We start from the raw sequence: 20,946 nt of genomic DNA, 5'->3' as shown, positions 1-20,946 counted from the left end.
ATAGACGAAAGATTCTGTGTAATTAGTCTGTATTAAGCCCTTTTTATTTATAAGGAGCCAAATAAACAAACCCACTTTAATTACCTGGGCTCCACAATATTGATCTGAGCATCAAAATTTAATATGACTTTATTTCAAATTTCCATATGACTAGTATTTAAATTTGTTCCAGCAATAACAATTTTGCAGGCACAAATGACTTTTCCTTCAAAGTATGTAAATGACTGCCTAGCACTGGGGAGCACGAGGCTCTCCGTGCCCACAGCGTGTTTACCGAGACCTCAGGGGCCTCCCTGCCCCGCGCTTCGCTCCCTAATGCGGCAGCAAAAGCCACCAATTACCGAAAGAGACAAAAGTCAACGGAGACAGGGAGTCTTCTCCCTCCCAAGCCACATCTCTCCCACTTCAGTACATGGTGTTAACGACATACAAATTTTGAGGTCATTAAGTATAAACAGGAGCGGAAAGCCAGACAGGCAGGAAGGTGGGATGTGCGGACGTCAGCGTTTCAAGTGCTCTCCTAATCCCACAATGCAAGTTTCAGCATTATTGTCTCCATTTAACTTGCATTAGTACCTTGCACCTTGATTACACTGTTGGGCGGTAATCTTCGCCTGCACATGCCATCATTACTTATGTCAAGCCTCTTGAGTGGTTATGAATACTATGTTGTTTTACGAGAGAGAGGAAATTAGTGCCAGTCCCCTAGAGTTTTGGGTGCTTAACACTGAAGCACTACGCGGCCCTCGAAAATCCCACAACAAATCCTTGTTCAGTGCCACATGGAGATAAGGACTTTGCAGCAACACTGGAGCATAAATAACTCATGTCCCTCTTTATTTGTAAATGTCAAAAAAAAAATTGCTGTTCTTTAATGTTGCTTTTCATACAAACGGAGCAGACAGAACCTATCTTCGTAGCTGCGTGAGCACACACCAGTTGAGTAAGGCGTTCTATCTCAGACTGCAATGCCAAGCTAAGACACGAAACAAAGAAATGTCCACAACATGTGTTTGAGGATTATTGTGAAATGCTGTTTTGGACGTATTTTTAATAAAAATGAACTTATCAAATCCAGGGGAAACATGTCGTAGTAACATGAGCCTTTCCTCCAGAGTATAATAAAGTGGAAAAAATGGTGCCTCACATGGACTGCATTTTCAATGTTTTTTTAAATATGATCCACTATGTTGTTGAAAAGAATTATTTTCTGGTATTGTAGGGATTTTTGCATTGTCTTTAATCTGTTTACACAGCAAACAAAACCTACAATATGAATAGGTGAACTCCCCAGGGACAAAATGAAATTCAGAAATGAAGTACAGATGGGGACGGGGGCCATGAAAACAGAATATAAATTAATGTGCCCTCAACAGTCACATCTCGAATAGGACAGGCCAAATAAATAATTTTGACATTAAAAGAAATTAAAGATCAGGCAGTGCAAATAGTAGAATAAGTTGTTTTTTTAAAAAATACCATTAGTTTAGAATATGTCTGCAGTGGCATTCAAAATAATCAAGATATTCAAGCTGAAAATGAGACCTGGATGTGTTTTTCTCTTTCTTTATTCCCCCTATGTCTCTCAATAGCTAGTAATAACCTATTCAAAATATCGCTCCCATAAGAGGGTTTCCAAGTCTCACCTTTTAAAAGTTCTTTTATTTGTGTGTAGAAACAGGATGTCCTGAAGTTTTGCATCTTGAACTTGTTCATGTTTAATCTAATAAAATATTAAAAATAAATCTCAGAAGGCAAACAAATAATCATATGTGCCTGCTACACAGCAGGGAAGCTGTGAACCAAATTTAAGGGCTTGAAACCAAAATTGTGACTCCTATTTAGTTCTTTTTTCTTGACCCCTTTGCCATCTTTATTTATGCAGCCTGAGGCAGACTAAACAAAAAGAAAAAGAAGTCTTTGGCAGCATCTTCTGAAAGACTGGAGCAAGGACTGCTGGAGACATCATTATAAAAATGAGGAAAGGCCCCAGGGTCACAGTCTGCCAGCCAGGAGGGCCAACTTCGGGGTGCAGGCGGGACCCTGCGGGGGCACCCCATCTTCTCAGAGAACCCGCACAGCCCCACCCTCCCCCAGAGCGGACAGACCCCCGGGAGCCTCCTTTTCATTAACCACCCCGGCAGAGTGGGCTCCTCGTCATGTTCTCAAATGAAGCCAATTTTGAAAAATGGCTTCTGACAGGCCTATAAAACTTGCATGAAGTCACCGAACGGGTGCTCCTAAGCCCACAGACGGCCCCAAGTCACAAACCTGAGAAAGCAGCACACGCACGTTAACGGCTGCTACATTCTCTAAGTCAAGTCCTCTGGAGCAGAGGCGGATTCACTGCCACCAAACCACCGTCCACTGCATATGTAAAGAACTTCTTTCAGAAGATAAAATATTTTTCTGAGTGTAACAACAGGCATGACTTATTTCAGAATTAAGTGCTAGGCTCTCTGGTGCTTCGGGAAATGTAAACTACAGTTTTTACTCCAAATCCGCAATCCACTTCACTAGCTTGCGCTCACCGAAGGCCCCGAGCAGCCCCGTAAGATGACGAGGATCTTAAGAGAATGCTTTGGTAAATCATGCAAACAAGAGGAGGTAGGAGACAGAGCCACTGCTCTCCCCATTTTATCAGATCAGCGGATTGATTCATAAACTGTTTTGGGTAGAAAACAAATACCCAGCTACAAATATATAGCACTGACTTTTAAAAAATTAGACCTCTAGCGCCAGCAAACACACATATACACATCGAATCATGACTAGGGCTCAGGGGGCAGCACCAGGCCAGCCTGCAACCTCCCTGCAGCCAAATGTGGGGACGGAACCAAGGCTGGGCCCAGAGTTCCTATCTCCAGGCCTGTGGTTTAAACAGCACTTTTCCAAACTACAGAATAATCTTAGTTTCAAATTACATAAAAATAATTGATGATTTCAATACAGCACTTAAATAAAAGAAAGTTTTATTCTTCACAGTGTAAGTGCTGGTATTTTTTGTACCCGACAAGCTGCCCATACAAGAAGTCTAATATTCCTGCCAACAAAGGCATTTGAAATTAGCAATTGCTTTTAGAAACTTTAATTACAATTTTAAAATGCTATTTCTGCTCTATAATAGATTCCAATTGTTTCAGTATTATCTGGCTTGCAAATAAAATCTACAGTAGATGACAATATTCCCAGGATTAATCACTCTTGAAATTCTAATATGCTCTTGAAATACCAAATAAAAAAGACAGCAATGTTGTTGATGTACTGAAAGCTTCTTGCTTTTTGCAGTTTGCTATTATTATGCATATCCAGGTAGAAAGTTAATTAACCCAAAGCTTAAGCTAATTATGATAGCAGAATGCTATCAACCCAACGCGCTCAGTCAGACAGCTGTCCGGAATTTCATTTGCTAATCATTTGTCTTTTGGCTGAGCATATGGTACATTTTCATGCTATCAGAGGAACAACAAACAGCTGAAAATCATTAACTAAAAACAATGTGCATAAAATCAGAAGCAGTTTTTTATACAGCTTTGTGTCAGACAAAAAGCCAGATCCTTGCCCTATAAAAATTAATGATTATTTTGGTTCTTGTCACTTAAAAATTTTAGCTGATAGTGCAATAAATATGTGACAAGAATTTCAGTTGTGTCAGTTGTTTATACGAGTTTGCAAAAACAGTCAATATTATAATGCTGTTGTCAAAAATATAAATAAATAAGTTTGGAGGGAGATTAAGAAATACATTCATTTAGATGTCTAAAGACTTGAAATTTGCTTCTGAGGAAAACCTGCTTTCTTTTTTGCTAAACCTCAGTATTAGTACACTAAAACATTAAAGATGTGCAAGGTAAAATGCATGAAATATATCTGCACACATTCCCGAAGCAGTATGTGACATTTCTAAGACCATCCAGAAATCTGTGTAGACATCAGAAAGCTACATAAATCACAGCAGGAAGTTCACCTCGGTGTGGAGACTGGAGAGAGGGCGGCAGGGAGGAGCGGAAGCTGTCAGGAAGCCTCTGGTGATGCTGGGGAGGACAGGGGTTCTCCGACTCGGCTGGGGGCCGCCCCACCCCTCTCTGTGTGAGCCTTGCAGCAAGCTCGACTTTTGCATTACAGGCCTTAATCACCTGAAAGCTTGAAAGACAAGAAAACAGAAACAAGCAGCGCAGTCCACTTTACTCCTACAGCCAGTGAGCAGGTGCACGCCCCCAAACTGAGACGGCAACCCGTAGGTCCGCATGGCACGGCACAACAAGCTCTCCAGACACAGCCTAACTTTCACCTGCTGCATCTGCCATGACAACGTGAATATGCACACTGGTCTTCAAACCAATCTTGGAATCCTTGGTTGAACTGCACTGATTTTTAAGATGCTGTGTACCCAGAGGTCTTATATTTTTAACCGAACTTGGAGACTGTAAGAAGCATATTTCTTTTAAGCATAAGTGACTGGTAAAGGGATATTCACAATATTTTTCTTCAAATCAACACAATATTAACTTGTTATTTTTTAAAAAGCAATAAAAACCAAGACTCAAAATGTACATGATTTAGTATTACACTTGGTAACATGGAAATTAAAATACTTCTCCCAAACAGAGAGAAAAATGAGTCATTTGATCAAAGGGTAGAGTAGTTCCACAAACCAAAAATAAACTTTCCTTCTTCTTGGGGAAGGCTGAGGCGTGACATCTGTGACTGGCCAGGCAAAGGCTCAGCCGAGCCCGATTAATTGTCAGTCTCCAGGGATTCTGCTGGTCATGGACCAATGAGCTACGGGGAATTTCCATGGCTGTAATGCACTGTGGTGACAACGCTCAGCTCTGGTTTTACTACAGCGGCCACTCTGACAGCAAGTGCGCTCATATCACGTCTCTGTCGCCCTGAAGTGTCCGGAAACTCGGGGCGCCAGCAATGCCCCCTCAAGACTGACGGCGATGTGGGAAGGCATTCTCTTTACTGGTTCCCCGGGGCCTTCTGCTATTTTAGACCAAATGGACGTGAGTTAGAATACACACTCCCTCCCTGCTCCCCCAAAGGAACGAGCACCCTAGCCATGATCACTGGATTTCTATCACTGGTGGGGAGGCCTGAACAGGAGACCTCAAGGCCAAGGCAGGATGAGAACTTTTCACAAAGTTCCAACTCGCAGGCTTGGAGCCAGATGGCCTCCTGAGGTGGTCTCGTCATTGGTCCACACAATGCTGGAAGGCTGGAATCTCTCAAGAACAGTTCTGAGCCACCAAAGTCTGCCCATGGCTCAGAAACACCCCAATGAAGGAAAATAGTCAGGAAACCTCAGTTAGACAGAAAACGTCAAGAAACCCAACCGGAAGCCTCTGTGTTGCTGTCCACAGTGTGGTGCTGCTCAGATGGTGCACACGAGCCCGGAGGGGAAGCAGGGCCAGGCGCGGACCAAGCCGTGCATCTCTGTGTGCAAGGCGGAAAGGGCCTCTGCCTGCTGCTCCACTGGGAAGGCTGAAGCCAAACCTATTACTGTAGCCATAAAGGTTTAATCATTTGCAGTTCAAATGTCGACGCCTCTTCTCAATGTGTGGAATTTTTTGCATCTAAGTTTCTGGGGGAAAAAAAAAATGCTTTCAGATGAAAAATGCTGCCAGGGGTTACTTAAACCTGGCCCTTAAAGTCCTTCCTTTCTCTTCCCAAGGCTACAAGCTCAAGTCTGATATTGATATTAATATTAATTTGTCATTAATACTAATGTTTCCTAACCAACTATGAGTATTTTGAAATATCCAATTTCTCTGGATAGCTAAACCTTGAGTTCCACTATAAAAACTGTTTTCTAATTATTGCTTTTCAGTAAGTTATCAGACTATGCAGTGCGGTTTCCTATTAATTCGGGAATTTCACACGTGTGTGGAAAGCTGGCCACCTCAGCAGGTCACAGCCACTTCCCGCACTTCAGGACAACCCAGGACCAGCTGACATCCAAGCAGGCCACTTTGAGGGCAGCCTGCTGGGGCAGTAAGAGACAGTACAGATGTTTACCTAATTTGATTAATTTAATTTTGAAACAAGTAATCCAATGAAAGTAATGGTTGTTGTTCTGGCTAGTTCACTGAGCTTTAAAAAAAAAAAAAACAAAAACACCGGCTCACAAACTATCTGCCAACCTTCCCCAGTCAGCACATCCTGCACAGCCCAGCCGCTCAGAGTCTATAGTTAACTGCCAGCCGCACCCCAAGTGACAAGAGTGCAGGGCTGTTGAACACATTCATCCTCCTTCAAAGAAGAGGAACAGGAAGTGGCTTCAACTTGTTGCCTCTAGTTCTACCTATCAGAGGACCTTCGAGTTCTTTCCCATGTGTCCATCACAAGTGGCCAGGATCAAAGGGGTCAGGCCGGCATGCTCAGATGGTGCACACAAGCCTGGAAAAGACGGGGTCTGAGATGGCTCACCGGAACCAGCCCAGATGGCGAGGCCGTGAGGGGGCGGCCAAGGCAGGGCGGGCCTGGACGGGCCCCGCAGAGGAAGCAGAAGCGCTGAAAGCCTCTCAGTCTCGTGTTTCAGCCCCAGAGAGCAGAGGCTGCAAGCGCTCCTCGGCAGAGGGTCAGCGCTCAGGGTGCCCACACCACAGGAGGGCTGTTTCCTCATCTTCATCTCCTACAAACCTTAAGGTAGAACTGCACTTAGCGCTCCGGCGGAACAGACGCGGCTGGTAGGCCAGACGTGGACCATGGGCCAGAGTCTGCCAACCTCTGCTGTGGAGGAAATGCCTGAGGCCTCCGAACAACTCAAAGCCCACATCATCTCCAGGTTGGATAATCCAAGGTAAGGGAACAGAGGGGCTGGCTAACTGTGTTGGCAAACCCCACAGATTTTTTCTTTCAAAAGATTTTAAAAGGTTTTCACAATGTAACAATGATGCTTCTCTTTGTCTTTCTAGATATAACTGAAAAGTAGATGATAAAAATGAGAGAACTTAAGGTTTTTCCACTCCTCCAAATTTGAGTAAGTGGAACTCAGCATGTTTTGCTCAATCCTCGCTGCAATGTCGGAGAGCTCCCTAAAGGTTCTCAAGTAAGGCCGAGCTTTCCAGTGGCAGCTCTGCAATTTCACGCGAGGTTGAAATCCAGATGAACTTTTAACCAGAATGCCAGCCATGACAATGGAGCAATTTGTACAGAAGGTTCCCCTGTAGCCGGAGAGCTCCGATGCAGCAGGGTGCCCTGGGATATGAACCTCCTGACATCCAGCTCTGGACGTCCCCCTCCCCACCGCAGCTCAACTGCGGGCAAAATAAAGAAAGGCATCCATCAGTGTGTGGAACCTTCGCGCTCATTCACCCTAACCATCTACAGGAGAGGAAAGTCAGATGGAGGCTTAGGGGGACCGGGGACTCATGTGTCCCCAGAGTTTACTACTACCCTAGGCCCATGAAGGCCCCAGGCAAGCTGTGCAGCAGCACCTGCTTGGGCCTCATTATAACGACCCCCCCACCCCCCACCACACACACACCAGGCAGTCCTTCCCCTGTCCTGTGTGGTCCACTGGTGAGACAGGGCTGTGGAGGGCAAGAGCCGATAGTGGTTACAGCCTGGGACACCAAGTCTCAGGCTGGCTGTCTCTGGACAACACCCAGAGCCTTGGCCATCTGAGGGAACAACACTGCTCTAAGCGTGGAGTCACATCCAAAGCAGATTCAGTCTTGTTTTTGTTACAGGTTAGTTACTAAGACAGGAAGGTGTTTTGACAAACAAGAACCCCCTCCACGGCAACCCTAAGATTCTCAGTGGGTGTCCCCCTCCAGGGTGCAGCAGAACCACGGACGAAGTCTGGGTGGCTCACACATGCTCACTGTCCACTGTGAGGACCATCAGTCCTTCCTGGCGAGACGTCCCGAGCAAAGAGCATGTGCTGGGCCTCCACAGAGATGAATAACTGCCATGCTGAAGACTCTTCCCAACATTATTCTGGTTGGCTTAGATTTCACTGTATTTTAAAACAAGTTATCAATGGGGCTTCCCTGGTGGCTCAGACAGCAAACAATCTGCCTGCAGTGCAGGAGACCAGGGTTCAATCCCTGGGTGAGGAATATCCCCTGGAGAAGGGAATGGCAACCACTCCAGTATTCTTGCCTGGAAAATCCCATGGACAAAGGAGCCTGGAAGGCCGCAGTCCATGGGGTCGCACAGAGTTGGACACGACTGAGCGCCCACCATTTCTACCTGCCCTAATTGATCCACAGTGACGAGGCGTGAAGCTGAAGGAGCGAGTGCGTGCGGCAGGAGTGGCAGGTAAGCCAGCAAGGCCACGGCACTGCTCACACCGTCCTCCCTGACACCACAGACACCCCAAGGCACAGAGCCCCACCGAGGTTCACCCGGGAGTCAGACCTGAACCAGCGCACGTGCTGCCTGCACTCTGCAGGGAGGGGAATCTCAGGACAAGAGATGCCCCGTGCACACCCGAGAGCCGTCGGGGCTGCAGAACCTGACTGCTACCTGTTCCGCCACTCCAGCAGCGATTCTGTGTTCAGGTCACTTTCTGTAAACACGGGCATTTGTTTGGATTGTTCCTACCCAGTCCCTGAACATCTCCTTCCAGGCCAGAATCTGTTTGATGTTTTTCAAAAACTAGCATGAAGTTCCAAAATGGTCTCCTATTCCTTCTGCTACTAAGTCACTTCAGTCGTGTCCGACTCTGTGTGACCCCACAGACGGCAGCCCACCAGGCTCCATCGTCCCTGGGATTCTCCAGGCAAGAACACTGGAGTGGGTTGCCATATTCCTTCACTTGAGTGTAAAGACAAGTGGAATTCCTTGATGGCTCACTATGTATAGCTGGGCCACACCCATTTTTATCTACAAAATAGATCATTTTAAATCACTTGCTATATATCACACTGGGGACTTTAAAAAATTAAGTGCAAAGCTGTGCATTTAAAGCAAGGGTTCTATTTAGGGTCTGTATGACTGCAAACAGGTGCATAGATACCTTTGAAAATTTAGAGGATGCTATGAGATCCATTCTAAGAAGAAGATCAAAGGCATACATCCACAGAAGGTCAGCATTTCTTGTCCAACTCCAGGGAGTTTCCAGGTCTCCCTGAAGACCACCCATGGACCACATGTTAACCAGTCTGGTTTCAGGTGGGAATGGGGCCTTCCTGCGTGGACACCTCTCTCACTGATCTGCCACCACAAAAGGTCAGGTCTGAGACAGAAGCTACACGTAATGTCATCACAGTGCTTGAAAAGTGGGCTTTCTTTGGGAAATTCAAAAAATGGAAGAATGTATACTTTCCAAGAATATAATTTCAATCTCTAGTTGAGAGAAAAAATTTCCAACATTTAGTTAAGACACTTGGTAAAAAGGAGCAAATATGTCAGTCATCTTGAACCTAGGCACCCTTGACTGGGCACCCTAGGTCTGTTCCCAGGAAACCTCTGGATGCTTCTTTGTGTTTTTGGCCTTTACGCCCAGTTTTTCTACAAAAGAACTTGAAACAGCTCAAATGCTATCGTTCCCATATGATTTATGAAGTGAATGAACCAAGTCTCAGAGCTCTGATGAAGACTCACGATCCTGGGGCAAGGCGTGAAGGCACGCCCTGGGGACACACTGCTCCTCCTCTCACCGCAGCCAGAAGGAAGCCCCACGGGCCGTCCCCGGTGCCCTGCCATCCTCAGTCACATGTCACCTTGATGTGGACAACCTCAGAGGGACTCTGCCGTGTCACAGCCCGCAGTGCGCATGCATACTTGTTTTCCTGGAGGGGTGGGATGTACTGGTGGCAGAGGCGCACGATCTTTGGAGACGGAATGTTTGGGGGAGTAGAGGGGCTGCTACAACTGAACACCCTCCCAGGACCCCAGGGCCTGCCACGCCCACTATCAGTGGGCGGGGCTGCTGCTGGTGGTCCTCAGCACAGGGGATGGGAGCCAGGATCACTTGCTCTGGGGCAGCAGGCAGGAGGAAGCTGCCGGGTCCCCTGGCACAAGCTCACTGTGGCCAAAGGCAGATTAAATACTGACACTGTCAAAGAGCTGCTTCAGACCCAGCTTCCAAGGCAATGCCCTCTGAGTCTTTCAGATGAAAAGTTAAAGCTTTCAAAGAACACAGGCCAAACGTAAGATTGTACACATCTAAGTATGTCTCAATAAACAAATCTTAATATGTCTCAAGAATCTGATTTTTTTAAACCCTTAAACCTATTTACAAGAAACTTCTAATCTGTACTCTTTAAACCTTCGGTGTAGTGTAACTCCTTGCTGGAGTCGTGACTGTTGCTGCGCTGTTGACAGCTCACCTTTAAAGAAGGCAGCAGAGTGGGAATGATCACAGTATCGGCATTTCTGGCATTTCCTGAAGCTAAAGGAGTGCCAGAACGTGACACGGCGTGACTCTGTTTCTAAAGATAGCTAAGAAATCAAAGCATTTTTGTTATTAGGGTATAAAGAAAAATAAGAAGTGTTACACTTCTCTCTCAGATCCATCAGCAACACAGGACTGTATCTCTGGAGTCTTTGCCTGAGCTAGTGTTAAGGAAATCATTGGGGAAGGAGGGAGCACCAATGATCTCAAAAGGAAGAAACACAAATGCACCTCAAAGAGTTGATCAAGACCTATCTGTCAAAAATTGAAGTTTGAAAACCAGTTGCTCACCACATACAGGCAAGGTGCTGCCCTAACCTGCCTTCTGCCTCGAGGACTGTCCTACACCAAACGCTGACCAAGCTCACCCTGTGTGGAACCACAGACACCTGCCCACCTGGCCCGGCCCACTCACCGCTTAGGCCCAAACAACACTTTCAACCCATGTCCTTTTCAGACACATTTTAACTAAATGGCCACTTTGTCTGGCCCAAGCACCCCTCAGATCTGTGAAGGTGACGGACCAGCTTTTTTCCATCAGCTACAGAAGGCAGGCAGGGATGCCTCACCAAGTCTGTTAAACTGTACAGGGCACCAATGTATCCTCATAAGGGGCCCGGCTGGTAATAAAATCGAGACTGTGATTGCTGGCACAAGATTCATAGCATTTAGAGTGCCAGTAAACTGTGGACTGTGAATCCCTTGAATGCCTGTATACTCTACCTTGCTGTATCTTAAATGCTGATATCACAATTTTTATGGAGAGTTTCTACTCTCTCCGAGTTTTTCATTAGGCTGTGAATGGTAAATGACACACTTTTCAAAGTTTACGTTCTTTTTCTTGGCTAGATCCACAAAAATAAGATTCATACTTTCTTGCCTCCACCAGCAATTCCATGGGTAGAAATGACTCATTACAAAAGAGAAATAGATTCTTGGTCTTTGCTGGTATAGATTCACAAAATATAGAGGGAAATTTGCTCACCTTGTCTCCAGTCACTTTATTTATTAAAATGTAAATAATGCTGAGCACTCATCTGAGGAGTCTAACTTCTAAACACCAGTTTGCAATCCACATAGAGCTATAGACTCCAGGTAACTTTCAGGGACAACTGCATTTAGGCACATCTCAGTTTATTAAAAATACTCAGAGAAATTAAACTGTAAAGTGAACCACATTTTTATATTAAATTTTATATTAAATATAAAGACGTACTTCTAAGTAAGATGGCAACAGGCTGAGGAGCAGTACCCAGAGCACGGGAGTTGAAAAGCAATGGCGCCACACTGCTTGTTGCAGACTCGGAGAGTGGAGCCTCCCTTCTGATGGGCCGGGCCAGTATCTCCTGGAGGCTCTGAAGCCCCTCCATCAATTAAGCTCAGCAAGTATTTAAGTGCGCATGTGAAACTTAATACCGTGGGTATAAAAGCAGCATTGACGACTGAGCAGCTCACAGGAGCTGAGCATCCTGCAAATCCTGCAACAGCCCCGTGAGAGAGGAGAGCCACCACCACCACTCCCCAGGTGAGCGAGGGTGAGGATGAGCAAGCTGCCCATGACCACAGAGCTGGCTCTTAGGGCCTCAGGCTCCATGTCCTCTTAAGCATCTCCAACGGAAGCCATGCCCCAAGTCTCAGCCACGCTGGACCGTTGCTCCTATTCCCCGGTGTGAGAGTCAGCACATGGGTGTGGCAGCACAGGAGGGGTGTGACAGCGAAACGATGAACTAAGAACAGGCTAGCACAGATATGCATGAGAACAAAGCATACTTTCATTTATAGAAAGTTTTAAAATGATGCAAAAAAAAAGTGCATTACCTTTCTACTTCTGCAAACAAATTCCCAGAAACTTAGTGGCAAAACACAGTACCAATTTCTTATCTCCAGAGTCCACAGCTCAGGAGTCCAGGGCAGGGTCACCAGGTGAAGACTAAGCCCTCCCACAGCAGTGGCTCTCAGCCTGCTGACACTCAGAGAGTCCTCTTACCTCAGAGGCTGTTGGCAGAATTCATCTCCTTGCAGGACTGAGGGCTGAGCTTCTCTTGGCCACAACCAGGAGCAGCTCTCAGCCCAGGAGGCCACCTGAGGCCCCCTGCCGGTAGGCCTGCTTCCCAGCACGTGAGAATGCTGGCCAGAGAGGCGGGCAGATGCCTGTCTCTGATCTCAGAATCCTCTGCAGAGCACAGCTAGTTAGGACAGGCCTACTCTAGGATAATCTCCATTCTGATCCGCTCAACTGATTAACGACCTTAATTACATCTGCAGAAATCTTCTGCCCCGTAATTGTGGGAGTTTTATCCCATCACGTCCACAGCTCCTACTCACACTCAGTCGCCTTCAACTCTTTGCAACCCTATGGACTGTAGCCCGCCAGGCTCCTCTGTCCATGGGATTCTCCAGGCAAGTATACTGGAGCAGGTTGCCATTTCCTTCCACAGGGGATCTTCCTGACCCAGGGATCAAACTCGGGTCTCCCGCACTGCAGGCAAATACTTTACCACTGAGCCACCAGGGAAGCCCCACGTACTCCTTTTTCAAGTTCACTCTCAGAGAAGGGGCCATATAAAGGCATGGATCAGGGAGGGTTATCTAGAATTCTACCCACCACACACATGAAGCCATTTAGAGAATGAGAGCCATGATGAGAACTGAGGAGCCAAGAAGACACCAGTTATACAGAGACATAAAAAAGCTAAGAGAAAGTGTTACCTGAGTGTTTCTGAGATGGAAATGTAAAATCATTTCCTCCAAGTTTTGGTGTTTTGTAAGTCTGTCCCACAGATATATATTAATGTCATACATTCATGGGGGCAAGGATTTTCTACTAAAAGGACACGATGCCCTTTTGACAATTTCCTTGGGGTTTATTCATAATGTAGGGATGCTCTGTTAGAAATAGTACAGCAGCTGTTAACAACTGCTCCTTCTAACCAAGGTGAGGGGCAGGGACAGGGTTTTCACTCTTGCTTTAAACAAGCAAAAAGACAAAAAACAGGAAAAATGTATAAGCATTGGTTTTCCAGGCACTAGACATCAGGCAGTGAGGGTCAGTAGCCTGGGAGATGGGCAGCAGACAAGGAGAGCCCTGAGGCTGTCCTGGCTGATTGCCTAGAGAGCTTCCAGGCTGTGGCAAAGGTAGAGGGAACGTGGGCAGAGCTAAGAGGACTCTTGAGTGGAGGAGACGGAGGCCCAGGCCAGGGAGAGCAGAGGGGTGACAGCCTGCATGAGAAAGCACACAAAAGGAGAGCCACAGCAAGCGGATTCCAGAGACGAGCAGAGGGCTGGCCAGCAGATGCTGAGGAGGGCAGAGATGCACCAAGATCAGCCAGAGGGTTACAAGACAGTCAGACTCAGGAAGAAAGGCACCTGCTCCCACCAGGTGGCAGGGACACCATTCACAGAGCTCACAGGACACCACGGACATTACTCAGGAGCCTCATCTCAGCGGTGAGAACCATGAGTGCTGGACTGAACAGGGCTCTAGTCCAGACAGACAACTCTTATGAGCAAGACCCCCCAAAATGTAAAACAGTCATGCTGCTCAAAACCAATGATAAGGAAAATCTTTTCAAAAGCTGGGTGTTGGGGGCAGGGGTGGGGCTTGCAATACCTGAAACAAAAATAAGGATGACAGCAGATTTCTGATCCTAAACAATGCAAGTCAGGAGATGGTGGAACAAGAATTTTTAGAAAAAGCTATCAACTTTAGATTTTGTTCTCAGCAAAAAACTTTCAACTGTTAAGATTAAAATAGTTTTCAGCCCACAAAACTAAAATTTATATATTTATGTATATATACATATCCATCTCCAGGGGATTCTCCACTGGAAGAAACATTCAAGTCCTGTAGGCAGAAGGAAACAAACTCTGAAAAGGAAAGAGAGGACATGGAGAAACTGGGACTCACATGCAGCACTGGGAGGACAGCAAGCTGACAGCTGCTGCAGAGGATCGCTGGGGAATCTGTGGTGTTTGTTAAGCGTCCACTGATCATACGCTGCACTTAGAAGTGAAATGAAAGCATGTCTGTACAAAGACCTATGCATATGTCCACAGCGCTTTATCTGCAACAGTCAGACCTGGGCAGAACCCCCCTATACAAAAGATTTGGGATAAACACATCTTATACCCTGAAATGGAACACTATCCAGAAACAAAGGAATGAATGGCTTACTGGTGCACACAACACAGATAAATCCAAAAATAAGCATGCTGGGAAGGGGACAGACAGCATGGTTCCACTCATAAAGCTCCAAGATTCTACATGTATTAAACATACATGACAATATACATAGTCCATTATTAACTTTCAGAAAATGCAAACTGACGTGTAGTGAAGGCAGAGATATGGGGATGCAGGAGCGGGGAAGGGAAAAGAGGGGTATCACAAAGGAGTAAGAGGGGTGATGGAGATATTATTTTGATTGTGCAACGCATGTCCAATTATGTCAAACCATATACTTTAAACACAGGCACTTACTTTCCAATGTCATTCAGATCTTTAAAATACTGTTTCTGAGAATCTAAATAGCTTACAGAGTATGTCCCCTGTGGCCAACTATAATTTTAACACCCAACAAGTAGTTCCATTTTAAAGAAAAACCCAGCTCATCATTCCCAGCTCCATTATTTGCCTCTATGTTATACAACAAGCACAATTTCATACCCACTCTGAAGGTTAAAACCCGAAAGACAAGAACAAGTGCTGGTAAGCATGTAAAAAAACTGCAGCCCTCACATGCTGCTGTTGCTGTTCAGCTGCTAAGCTGCGTGCAACTCTTTGCGACCCCATGGCCTGCAGTATGCCAGGATCTCGGCCTTCATTATCACCTGGAGTTTGCTCAAACGCCATGTCCGTTCAGTTGGTGATACCATCCCACCATCTCATCCTCTGTCACCCCTTTCTGAATCTGCCCTCAATCCTTCCCAGCATCAGGGACTTTTACAATGAATCAGCTCTTTGCATCAGGTGGCCAAAGTATTGAAGCCTCAGCATCAGTCCTTCCAGTGAATATTTGGGATTGATTTACTTTCGTATTTACTGGTTTATCTTCTTGTTGTTCAAGGGACTTTTAAGAGTCTTCTGCACCACAATTAGAAACCATCAATTCTTCAGGATCAAACCATCAGCCTTCTTTTTGGTCTGATTCTCACAACTGTACATGACGACTGGAAAAACCATAGCTTTGATTATACGGACCTCTGTCAGCAAAGTGATGCCTCTGCTTTCTAATCCAGTGTCTAGGTCTGTCATAGCTTTTCTTTCAAAGAGCAAGCATCTTTCAACTTCAGAGCTGCAGTCACTGAACGCAATGATTTTGGAGCCCAGTAAACTCTGCCACTGTTTCCACTGCTTCCCCATCTGTTTGCCATGAAGTGATGGGACTGGACGCCATGCTCTCAGATTTCTGAATGTTGAGTTTTAGGCCAGGTTTTTCACTCTCCTTTTTCATTTTTTCACTTTCATCAAGAGGCTCTTTTGTTGCTCTTTGATTTCTGCCATAAGAGTGGTGTCATCTGCATATCTGAGGTTATTGATATTTCTCCCAGCAATCTTGATTCTAGCTTGTGATTCATCCAGCCCAGCATTTTGCATAATGTACTCTGCATAGAAGTTAAATAAGCGACCCCATGGACTGTACAGTTCATGGAATTCTCCAGGCTAGAATACTGGAGTGGGTAGCCTTTCCCTTCTCCAGGGGATCTTCCCAACCCAGGGATTGAACTCAGGTCTCCCACATTGCAGGCGAATTCTTTACCAGCTGAGCTACAAGGGAAGCCCAAGAATATTGAAGTGGGTAGCCTATCCCTTTCTCCAGCAGATCTTCCTGTCCCAGGAATTAAACTGGGGTCTCCTGCATTGCTGGTGGATTTTTTACCAACTGAGCTATCAGGAAAGCCCAGTTAAATAAGCAGGGTGACAGTATACAGCCTTGATGTACTCCTTTCCCAATTTGGAACCAGTCCATTGTTCCATGTCTGATTCTAACTGTTGCTTCTTGACCTGCATACAGGTTTCTCAGGAGGCGGGTCAGGTGGTCTGGTATTCCCATCTCTTTCAGAATTTTCCACAGTTTGTTGTGATCCACACAAAGGCTTTTAGCATAGTCACTGAAACAGAAGTAAAATGTTTTTCTGGAACTCCCTTGCTTTTTCTGTGTTCCAACAGATGTTGGCAATTTGCTCTCTGGTTTCTCTGACTTCTCTAAATCTAGCTTGTACATCTTGCAGTTCTCAGTTCATGTACTGCTAACATCTAGTTTGAAGGATTTTGAGCATAATTATCTTGCCTGGAGAACCCCAAGAACAGTGTGCTGCAGATAGGAATGTTAAATGGTACAGCTATTTGACAGTTCCTCAGAATGCTAAATATAGATTTGCCACCAGTTTAGTTCAGTCGCTCAGTCGTGTCTGATTCTTTGAGACCCCATGAACCGCAGCAGGCCGGGCTTCCCTGTCCATCACCAACTCCTCGAGTCCACCCAAAAAATAGGACCCAGCAATTCCACTCCTCAGAATCTACTCAAAGGAAATGAAAACATACAGGCACACAAACTACTGTCCGTGAATGTTCACGGCAGCATGATTCACAAGAGCCAAACAGCCGTCAACTGGCAAACAGATGAAACGTGGTATATCCATGCCGTGGAATATTGCTCGTAACAAGGAACAAAGTATTGAAATATGCTTCACATGTATGAACTTTGAAAACATAGAAGTGAAGGAAGCCACACATAAAAGGCCAAATACTAAATGATTTCATTTATGTGAAATGTCCACAACATTCAAATTCATAGAGACAGACTAGCGGTTGCCTGAGGCTAAGAAGAGAGGAGAGGGAGTGGCTGCTGATAGGTGAGAGGAGCCTAGTTTGGGGCGGGCTGTGTTAAAATTAGACCGTGCTTATGACGTATACAATTCTATTAAAGTCCACTGAACTGTCTACTTTACATGGGTACATTTTAGGCTATGTAAAATATCTCCGTATACTATAAAATCAGTAAAACTAAATTTCATACAAAAAAAAGAAGGTAAAGATGAAGAAGCAGCCATACATGCTTAACTAAATGTGAAATCTCCTGATCTCTATGTGTTGGCAATTAAAGCTTCAGATGCCTGCCAGGCCCCGGTAGGCAGGCCAGACAGGACCTGCCCACGCCATCCCACTGGTGAAGCAGGAGTCGCCAGTGCTCGGGGCTGTGAAGCAAAGCACCCAGCCCTCGGGCTGCTTCTCGGCAGGAGCCCCCTGGCAGCCGTGCCCTCCAATCCTACCAAGGGGACTTTCCCTGCCCATCTCACAGCGGCTGTGCACACCCTGCCCTGTGTGCTCCACCACGGCCAACACTGGGCCACCGCTCCACACACACGATGCCTCCTGCTCTGCAGCAGGCTCCCTGGCTCCATCTGAGGCCGAGTCTCAGGCTCGGCTGGCCAGCTTCCACCTCGGGGTGTTGCACTTGTCCTCCGTACCACACTGACACACGAGCACATCACATATCCCCTCTTTCTCCTTCCAGCTCTCCAGAACAAAGTCCAGGGTTAGTCTGTGGGGTCTCACACACACTGCAGGCCCATTAACAGTGACAGAATATGCTTCCCTCGCCTGGAGAGGAGGCAGCACTGGATGGGGAGGGCAGAGCTGGCAGTGCAGACGGGCTGGCAGCACAGACCATCACACGCTCACCCCAAGGCCACACAAGGAGCCTCGCTCCCTGCACAGAGACACAGGGCCCTTCCCCACGGAGAGAGGGATGCGGCCAGACACAAGCAGGAAATGCTGAGACCCAGCTCGGGGACGGGCCAAAACCATGCCCTGGGTCGCCACCTGTCAGGAGGAAGTCACACTCGGTACCACGGCGGGGAGTCTGCTGCCCCTTCAGCTTGGAACCACACGAGCAGCAGAGAAAGGGCCACCCAAAACGTGTCCACAGCTCAAGGGACAAGAAGCAGCAGGAGAGCACCTGCCCTACAAACACATCCGACTGGTGAGTAATTCACTTCATTATAAGTTTCCTTTATAAATTTTCAAGGAACCCCAAAAGATTACCTCTAAAAACGACGAATTGGGTCCTCAGATGATAATGGATCTTTTGCTGTCTTTATTTTTATGTTGATTTTACAATAATTGTTTGTTGTTAGATTGGCTAAATGTTTAGCTATGTGAATTTCCATCTGATGTTAATTTAACTTATTACTACCCGTTAAATCAAGCACACCCAAGGCAGCTTCACAAGAGCTTCCAATACGCTGTTTACTCTGTCTGCCCTTGTTTGAGGGAGCCACGCAGGCCTCTTTTCTCCCTATTGTTATGGAGGGAAGACAACCTTGCAGAAAGATATTTTTTTCCCTCAAGATTGTTCATCTTTTGTGTTAGCAATCTGTCTTTGAGGAAAGATAGAATAAAGCCGATATTTAGGTATATCAAGTGATTCAGTGCAAGCATCTCTCAAAACATGATCAATATTCTCATGTTTTTAGGACTCTTTTCAGTCATAAATATCTTTCCTCTAAGAAAGAAATAACTCTCCTTTCGGTCAACAGTCCCTGCAGTCGATATGAAGTCAGCAGCAGCCACACCAGTACGGCAGGCCTGGGTGCACAGAGGAATCGTGTTTTCACTTGAGGGCCAAGGCAGGACGGTGCACTGAAACCTATGTGCTTTACTCAGAGAAGAAAAACTGCAAAGAGAATATAAATACACCAAACAGCAACGATGGGGAGAACTTTTTTATTCTTAAGCATTAACATCATTTGCATTAACAATTATCTCACATCTTACTTTTTTCCTCTCAGCTTCACCAAAAAATGAAAGATTGATTTTTATCATTTGAAACTAAATGTGTAACAACCTTTTACAAATTAAAATCTAAATAGGTTGCAGAGGTTGTAAGGAAAAGGAACTTTTAAAAAGCACACAAATGTTTTAAGAAGTTAAAGCTAGCAAAATATATCCAGTATTCCATTACTTATAATGTAATCTTTTAAACGCCTGCCAGCTACCTATTGGAAGAGGAAAGTTGTGATCAATACTCTGTACTGAGTACAACCCTGGAAAGGTCTTGTTTAAACAAATCCACCAGTAACACACCCCCTTCTCATCAGCTCAGTCACAAAACCCATGCACAGGGCTGCTGCAAGACCACCAGTAGGGGGCAGCCCTGAGCACACAGTCAGCAAGAGGCCTGCAGGAGGAAGGGCATCACTGGAAAAGTGGCCCACTGCTAGTGGCCCGCTGCTGCTGCTAAGTCGCTTCAGTCGTGTCCGACTCTGTGCGACCCCACAAACGGCAGCCTACCAGGCTCCCCCGTTCCTGGGATTCTCCAGGCAAGACTACTAGTCACCATCATAAGGACCCTTTGTCTCCTTTGTAAACAGTCTTCCAAAACTCGTGATAGAAAAGGAACCATTTAAAACGAATGTTGAAAAGAAGCCTCCCCTGTCCTGAGCAGGCCAGCACGTCACTTCAGCAGCTGAGATGACGTGCTGAGCCGTCTCTGCTCCCGTTCTTTACAGGCCAGCACAGTGCCTCCCACAAAATACCAGCATGCAGTATAAATTAAAGAGAAAGCTGCCTGGCTACACTTTTCATATTTGTTTTAAAGACTGAGGCGGCTGGAAGATAAACTGGAGCTTTAAAATATTTTGCCAAAGAATCTGCTGCTGCTGCTGCTGCTGCTGCTAAGTCGCTTCAGTCGTGTCCGACTCTGTGCAACCCCATAGACGGCAGCCCACCAGGCTCCTCCATCCCTGGGATTCTCCAGGCAAGAACACTGGAGTGGGTTGTCATGTCCTTCTCCAATGCATGAAAGTGAAGAGTGAAAGTGAAGTCACTCAGTCATGTCCGACTCTTAGCGACCCCATGGTCTGCAGCCTATCAGGCTCCTCCGCCCATGGGATTTTCCAGGCAAGAATACTGGAGTGGGTCGCCACTGCCTTCTCCGCCAAAGAATCTACTGAAACAATTTTTGTGTGTATTCACATCACCACCAAGTACTGTGAGCATTATCACAAAGATTTTATGACACTTAGAGACTGTCCTCAGTGTGTAAACAGAAAGAAAGAAAAGTAATTTATTTTTCTTGCTGTGCTGCACGGCATGTGGGATCCTAGTTCCCCGACCAGGGATTGAACCCATGCCCGCTGCGCTGGAAGCACGGAGTCCTAACCACAGGGTCACCAACGAAGTCCTGAAAGGAAATACTTTTCTTAACAGTCTCAGAGGTTTTCATTCTGAAAAGAGTCCGCATACTGGCAAGTAGCCAACATTCTCATGCTGACATCTGGACTCAGTGCCTGCGTCTTTGTCCATCATTTCATCAGAAATCCGTTTCGCTCAAACCAGACGGAGATGGGAGTAACACAAAGTGACTGACGTGAAACACAATCTCTTTGGTGGAAAACACCACCAAGATCTGGGTCATCAGGAACTGGGGATGAGGTCCTATCCCCTAGGAAACGGAGCCCCACAGGTGATGATGCAATACCTGCAAACCCCACCTGTAATTAATTAAGATGTATTTCAGTCTAGTTATAATGATTTAAAATTCATGGTCTAAAATCACAATTACTTAACACTAAAGGCTTCCCTGGTGGCT

General features: G+C 46.0%; 1 protein-coding gene and 1 long non-coding RNA gene across 8 annotated transcripts in view; one reads left to right on the top strand and one right to left on the bottom strand.

Annotated features, from left to right (window-relative positions):
* MGMT (O-6-methylguanine-DNA methyltransferase) overlaps positions 1 to 20,946 on the bottom strand; it is a 268,884-nt gene that overhangs the window by 144,815 nt on the left and 103,123 nt on the right. The window lies entirely within an intron of this gene.
* Positions 6,250 to 10,155, top strand: LOC138427794 (uncharacterized). The gene is made up of 2 exons (XR_011252180.1): positions 6,250 to 6,805; positions 6,921 to 10,155. It is a non-coding gene; the product is annotated as an uncharacterized lncRNA (long non-coding RNA).

Source organism: Ovis canadensis, chromosome 22, assembly GCF_042477335.2.
Source record: "Ovis canadensis isolate MfBH-ARS-UI-01 breed Bighorn chromosome 22, ARS-UI_OviCan_v2, whole genome shotgun sequence".
In the NCBI taxonomy this organism is placed as follows: domain Eukaryota; kingdom Metazoa; phylum Chordata; class Mammalia; order Artiodactyla; family Bovidae; genus Ovis; species Ovis canadensis.
This window is presented reverse-complemented; position numbering and strand designations above follow the sequence as displayed.